The following is a 7877-nucleotide window of genomic DNA, read 5'->3' on the forward strand; positions in this document are numbered from 1 at the left end:
CTCTACCGCTGAGCCAACCGGCCAGGGCCTATATGTGGTTTTATTTCTGGGCTTTCTATTCTGTTCCATTGGTCTGAGTGTCTATTTTCCTGCCAATACCATGCTGTTTTGATTATCATGGCTCTATAATATAATTTGAAGTCAGGTATTGTAATGCCTCCAGCTTTGTTCTTTATCCTTAGAATTGCTCTGGCTATTCGGGGGTTTTTATAGTTCCATATAAACCTGATGATTTTTTGTTCCATTTCTTTAAAAAAATGTCATTGGAATTTTGATGGGAATTGCATTAAATTTGTATATCGCTTTGGCTAATATATTTGACTATATTTATTCTTTCTATTCAAGAACAAGAAATATTTTTCCCTTTCATTATATCTTTTTCGATTTCCCTTAACAATCCTTTGTAGTTTTCATTATATAGGTCCTTTATATACTTTGTTATGTTTATTCCTAGGTATTTTATTTTATTTTATTTTTTGCAATCATGAACTGGTTTGTTTTTTTGAGCTCGTTTTCTGATGTTTCATTGTTGGTATATAGGAAGGCAATGGACTTTTGTATATTAATTTTGTATCCTGTGACCTTACTGTATTGGTTTATTGTTTTTAGTAGTCTTTTTGTGGAGTCTTTGGGGTTTTCGATGTACAAGAGCATATCATCTGCAAAAAGTGAAACCTTTACTTATTCTTTCCCAATATGAATGCTTTCTATTTCCTTCTCTTGTCTGATTGCTTTGGCTAGAACTTCCAGCACTACGTTGATTAAGTGTGGAGAGAGTGAACAACCTTGTCTTGTTCCTGATTTTAGGGGAAAAGCCTTCAGTTTTATGCCATTTAATATGATGTTAGCTGATGGTTTATCATAAATGGCCTTTATTATGTTGAGATATTTTCCTTCTATACCCATTTCGTTAAGTGTTTTAAACATAAAATGATGTATTTTATCAAATGCCTTTTCTGCATCTATTGATAAGATCATATGGTTTTTGTTCTTTGTTTTGTTGATATGGTGTATTACGTTAACCGTTTTACGTATGTTGAACCATCCTTGTGATTCTGGGATGAATCCCACTTGATCATGATGAATTATTTTTTTAATGTGTTGTTGTATTTGATTTGCTAGTATTTTGTTTAGTATTTTAGCATCTGTACTCATTAGAGATATTGGTCTGTAGTTTTCTTTTTTTGTGCCATCCTTGCCAGGTTTTGGTATGATATGTTGGCCTCATAAAATGTGTTTGGCAGTATTGCTTCTTCTTCAATTTTTTGGAAGACATTGAGTAGAATAGGAACCAAGTCTTTGAATGTTTGATGGAATTCACTAGTATAGTCATCTGCCCCTGGATTTTTATTTTTGGGGAGGTTTTTAATAGTTGTTTCTATTTTCTCCCTGCTTATGGGTCTGTATAGGCTTTCTGCTTCTTCATGACTAAGTCTAGAAAGATTGTATTGTTCTAGGGATTTATCCATTTCTTCTATATTGTTAAATTTGGTGGCATATAGTTTTTCATAGAATTCTACAATAATTCTTTGTATATCTATGATAGCTGTGGTGATTTCTCCTCTTTCATTTTGGATTTTGTTTATATGAGTCCTTTCTCTTTTTTCCTTGGTGGGTCTTGCCAAGGTTTTTCAATTTTGTTGATCTTTTCAAAGAACCAGCTCCTTGTTTTATTATTTTTTTGTACTTTTTCTGTTCTCTATTTCATTTATTTCTGCTTTGATTTTTATTATTTCCTGTCTTCTGCTGGATTTGGGTTGTTTTTGTTCTTCTTTTTCTAGTTCCTTAGGATGTGAAGTTAAGTGGTGTACTTGGGCTCTCTCTTGTTTGTTCATATAGGCCTGTAGTGATATGAACTTCCCTCTTATTACTGCTTTTGCTGAATCTCAGAAATTCTGATATGTTGTATTATTTTTATTTGCCTGTATGTATCTTTTGATCTCTGCACTTATTTCTTCATTGACCCACTCATTTTTAAAAGTATGTTGTTTAGTTTCCACATTTTTGTAGGTTTGTTTACCTCTGTTTTGCAGTTGAATTCTAGTTTCAAGGCTTTAGATCAGAAAATATGCTTGGTATAATTTCAATCCTTCTGAATTTGTTGATGTTATTTTTGTGGCCCAACATATGGTCAATTCTTGAGAATGTTCCATGTACACTAGAGAAAAATGTATATTCTGGCACTTTGGGATGAAATGTCCTGTAGTTCAGTGGTCCTCAACCCCCGGGCTGCAGACTGGTACTGGTCTGTAGGTCATTTGGTAGCAGTCCACAGAGAAAGAATAAATAACTTACATTATTTCCATTTTATTTATTATATTGGAGCCTGAACGATGTCTTATTTTTAAAAAATGTTAAAAAATGACCAGATTCTCTCTGTTACATCTGTCTAAGACTCACTCTTGATGCTTGTCTTGGTCATGTGATACATTTATCCGTCCCACCCTAAAGGCCGGTCCATGAAAATGTTTTCTGACATTAAACTGGTCCGTGGCTCAAAAAAGGTTGGGGACCACTGCTACAGATATCTATTATATCCAATTGTTCTAGTGTTTCATTTAAGGCCAAAATTTCTTTATTGATTTTCTGTTTGGATGAATGATCTAGAGCCATCAGCGGTGTATTGAGATCTCCAAGTATGATTGTATTTTTGTCAGTTTTTGTTTTTAGGTCAGTCAGTAGCTGTCTTATATATTTTGGTGATCCTTGGTTTGGTGCTAATATATTAAGAAGTGTTATGTCTTCTTGATTCAATGTCCCCTTTATCATTATGAAATAACCGTTTTTGTTATTACCGTTTTTGTAATTACTTTTGCTGTCTTGTAGTCAGCATTGTTAGATATGAGTATCCCTACACCTGCTCTTTTTTGGATGTTATTTGCTTGGAATATTGTTTTCCAATGTTTCACTTTGAATTTGTTTTTGTCCTTATAGATTAGATGTGTTTCTTGTAGGCAGCATACAGATGGATTTTCTTTTTTATTCCATTCTGCTACTGTGTCTTTTTATTGGTGAGTTCAATTTATTTACTTTTAGTGTAATTATTGACATTTGAGGGTTTCCTATTGTCACTTTATATATTGCTTTCTGATAGTTTTGTATCTTGTTTGATTCTTCTCTTTTATTTTTCTATCATTTGTTTTTGTTTGGTTGTAATCCATACTTCTTTTCTCTGTTATTTCTTTTTTTAAACCATGTACTTCTGTGTTGTTTTTTTCAGGGGTAGTTACCATTAATTATTGGAAAGCATACATGTCATGTTCATTGTAGTACATTATGTCATGAGTGCTTCTGCACTCCATCCTCCTTTGCTACTGTTAATATTTATCCTCTCCCCATTTTTGTTTCTTTGTCACAGATTAATCTTGTTTTTATTGGGATCTTGATGGAGCTTTTACTTGTAGTTTGTTTTGTTTTGTTCTTTGAATCTGGTCGGAAAACCCCCTTTAGTATTTCTGGTTTTTTGGTGATAAATTTCCTTCTCTTTTCTGTATCTGTGAATGTTTTTATTTCTCCATCAGATTTGAAGGATAACTTTGATGGGTATAGTATTCTTGGCTGGAAGTTCCTCTTTCTGAACTTTAAATATTGGGGTCCACTCTCTTCTATCTTGTAGAGTTTCTGCTGAAAAATCTGTTGATAATCTAATGGGCCTTCCTTTATATGTTGTATTCTTCTTTTCTCTGGCTACCTTGAGAATTTTTTTGTCATTGGTTTGTGCCAATTTCATTATGATGTGCCTTGGAAGAGGTTTGTTAGGGTTAAGATAACTCGGTGTTCTGTTTGCTTCTTTATTTGAGGCTTTAGTTCTTTCCACAGGCTTGGGAAGTTCTCGTCTATTATTTGTTTGAATATGTTCCCCATTCCATTTTCTCTCTCTCCTCCTTCTGATATACCCATTATTCTTACGTTGCTCTTTCTGATGGAGTCAGACAATTCCTGTAGGGCTATCTCATTTTTTTTTTTTTAATTCATCTCTCTCTTCTCTCTGTAGTACCTACCTCTACTTGCCTGTCTTCTAGTCACTAATGCTATCCCCTATTTGGCCTTTCTATTGGCTAAGCTTGTTACATCATTTTTCAGTTCATGAGTTGAATTTTTCATCTCTGTTTGATTCGTTTCCATCATTTCAATTTCCTTGGTGAAGTATTCTTTCTGTTCATTGAATTGTTTTTTGAGCTCCCTAAATTGCCTTTCTGTGCTTTCTAGTATATTCCTGAGTATTTTTAGGACTTCAATTTTAAATTCTCCGTCATTTAACTCCAAGGTTTCTAAGCTATTGCATTTTTTTTCTATAGATTTTTCCTCATCTATCTGAGCTACATCACTGTCTTTTGAATCCATGATATTCAATTTCTTTTTCTTTAATGACATTTGAAAGTGGTATTGTTAATAACACTAAGAGTTGATAAAAAAATTTTATTTTGACAAAATGCAGTTAAAAACTGAAAATTCTATTGTGCTAAGTGGAACAAAAATATGTAGAATGAAGGCCCTAGGTTGGGGGGGGGGGAGAGTGTCAAAGAGGCAAAAAATGAGGCAAGAACCCCCGAAACGCCATTCAGAAAAAAATTTGGATCAAGAATAAAATAAGTTGTTTGTAAATGATGGTCAAATGAGAGAAATAGTGTAAGAGAAAAGAAAAAAAGAGAAAAAGAAAAGAAATACAGTGAAAAATAAAAATTCTATTTTATTAAGTGGCACAAAAACTATAGAATGGAGAGCCAGAGTTGGGGGAAATACTAAAGAGATAAAAAGCAAAGTAAAAAGCACACAAAATGCCACAAAGAAAAAATTTGAATCCAGAATAAAATAGTTTGTGGGTGAGATTCGAAATAGAGAAAATGTGAAAGAGAAAAGAAGAAACAAAAAGAGAGAAAATAAATTAAGTTTTTTGGAATGTAACACTCATAGAAAATAAAAAGAATGGAAAATGTAACACCTATGGGTAATAATGTTCAAAATGAAAAGAAAGGAATAAAACAGAAAGAGGAAAAAATGACAAAGGTAGAAGAAGAAAAAGATAAAAAGTACAAAATAAATGAAAAAAGTTACAAAGACTGTGGATTTTTACTGGTTTTGAGAAGTTTTCTTCCTTTTACTTTCTTCTCCCTTTTTGGACGGTGGCGCTGTACCCCAGGTTCTGCCTCTGTGGCACTCTTAGGCAGAGATTTGCTGTTGTGTCGCTGTGGTGAGGACATTAACTAGGCCTCAGTCCCGTTGGTAGGTGGGACTTGTTAGCGTTTGCAGGCTCCGACAATGGGAGCTTCTTCCTAAATCTCTCCTTCCTGAACCAGCAGCCTGGGAACCCAGCTTTGAAGTTGCCCCAGCCACTGCCTGGAGAGCAAGAGGCTCTAAGAGCTGCCAAATCCTCCCTCTATCCCCACTCAATGCAAAGTTCTGGGTAAGACTTTGCCAGCCAGAGCCGCCAGCGTAATCAGGCAGGGCTGGGAGCCAATTGCCTTTCAGGTGTCTTTCTATGAGTCTCTGGGCATGTCTAGTATGTCTCAGCACTCTGCAGGTCTGCTACCCAGAGGCTGTCTGCAAGCTGCCTGCGCACCCTTCCCCCCACCACTTCCACAGTTCTCTTCCCCAGGAGTGTGCTTTGTTAGCCTGTATGGCTGGCATAGAGGAAGCTGGCATGTAGGGAAGCCGGCTTTCATGCACTTCCTGCATGCTGTTGTTTGGGAAGTCGGGATTATTCAGAAACTCTGGTCACAGCCCACGCAGAAGGCCACTGCTGGCAGTCTCTGACCCAGCCTCTCTGTCCAGAAATGCAGGCACCCATGCCCAAAGCGCTAGGTGGATTCACTCACAACTGCCCGCGCTCACCCACCAGGATACCGGGAGTAAACAAGACAACTGCTCACCCATCTCTGCGGGGGTCTGCTGCTGGTTTTAGGTCTGCGTGGGCTGAGCCGCGAGCACACTCTCTCCTCTGCTTGAACATCTCTGCCCTAGCCCAGCTTTTCCTGCGCCCCCAGCCCTTGCTTTCTCTCAGTTCCAAGTGAAACAGCCCTTGCTCAGGTCAGTGAGGCAAGCGGAATACTCCGTTTTCTGTCTTATTTCCTTCAGAGTGGATTATATATTCAGCCATCTTTTCGCCCAATCATACCTTTGTTTGATGTATGTGTATTTCAGATGCTCCTTAGATTGTTTTTCTGTCTTTAGTTGTTGAAGTTTCAGAGAGAGGCATCGGGAGCACTCCTCACGGTGCCTTTTCTCTGACATCACTCCCCCCCCTTTACCTTTTTCTACCTCCCCTACCCCCCCCCATTCCCTTCTGTAACCACCAGTGTTGTTTGCGTCCATGTTTTTTTTTACCTAATCCCTTTACTTTTTTTCACCATCCCCCAACCCTCATCCCCTCAGACAGCTGTCAGTTTATTCTACATATCTGAATCTGTTTCTATTTTATTACTTCATTTTATTCACAGATTCTACATTATACAAAATCATACAGTACTTGTCTTTCTCTGACTGGCTTATTTCACTTAGCATAAAGCTCTCTAGGTCCATCCATGCTGTCATAATTTCTCTGCCGTTCATTGGATATTTAAGCAAAAATAAAAATAAAGTGTGGGGCTTATAATATATGTAGAAGAAAAATGTGATGTCACAACAGCACACATATGAGAAGGGAGAAATATAAATATACTATTATATGGCTCTTATCCTATATACTTATAGTATATGACTAGTGGTATATATACAGAGGCAGATTAAAGTCAGTTGAGGCCCCGGGCCCAGAAGAAAATATTGGGCCCCCTAAAAAATACAGGGAAAATAAAAATACATGTTATCATATTTTTAAATAAATAAAAAATATTATGTACTATTAATGTTAAAATTGCACATATGAAGCCAAACTTGGCATCATTAGAAAAAGTGTAAAGTTGGAATTTTGCAGTGCCCTTTAGAAATTGGGGCCCAGGGTGTGTGTGTGCCTGGTATGCCTGCCGTTAAATCTACCTCTGGTGGTATATCAGTTGCTATAATCCTAAAGCAATCACTAAAATAACAAAACAAAGAGTTACAGCTAATGAGCCAGCAAGAGATAAAAATGCAATATTAAGTTTTGGGTTCTTCTTTGAGAATCTTAGCTATGCAACAAATCACATCTTCTTTTGAAGAAAACTTTCAATACAATGGATATATTTAAGAATTTTTTTTCCTGGTGTAAATATGTCAAGTCTTATTTGTTTTCCAGATTGAAGAGTTTAGAATCCTTCCACTTTCATTTTGGACTCCTATACTGGCTATCTGGAAGGAGTAACTTCAGCTTAGGGTATATCAATAAACAGTATGGGGATTGCAGGAGGGGAAGGAGGGTGGGGGCAGGTGAAGGGGGGTAAAGGGAGAATAGATGGTGATGGAGGGAGTTTGACCTGGGGTGGTGAACACACAATACAATATAAAGATAATATACAGATAATATATTGTAGAACTGTGCACTTGAAACCTGTATAATTTTATTAACCATCACCCCAATTAATTCAATAAAAATTTTAAGTAAAATATTAATATATAAATTTATAAAATAAAAATGCTATCTGCCTGATCAGGAGGTGGCACAAATGGATGGAGCGCTGGACTGGGACGTAGAGGACCCAGGTTTGAAACCCTGAGGTTGCCAGCTTGAGTACAGGCTCATCCAGCTTGAGCCTGAGGTCGCTGGCTTGAGCAAGGGGTCACTTGCTCTGCTGTAGCCCCCCTAAGTCAAGGCACAGATGAGAAAGCAATCAGTGAACAACTAAGGTGCTGCAATGAAGAATTGATGCTTCTCATCTCTCTCCCTTCCTGTCTGTCTGTTCCTGACTGTCCCTCTCTCTGTCTCTGTCACCAAAAAGAAAGATAAAGAAATGCAATTTTGGGAC

The sequence above is a fragment of the Saccopteryx leptura genome, chromosome 2 (genome assembly GCF_036850995.1).
Source record: "Saccopteryx leptura isolate mSacLep1 chromosome 2, mSacLep1_pri_phased_curated, whole genome shotgun sequence".
In the NCBI taxonomy this organism is placed as follows: domain Eukaryota; kingdom Metazoa; phylum Chordata; class Mammalia; order Chiroptera; family Emballonuridae; genus Saccopteryx; species Saccopteryx leptura.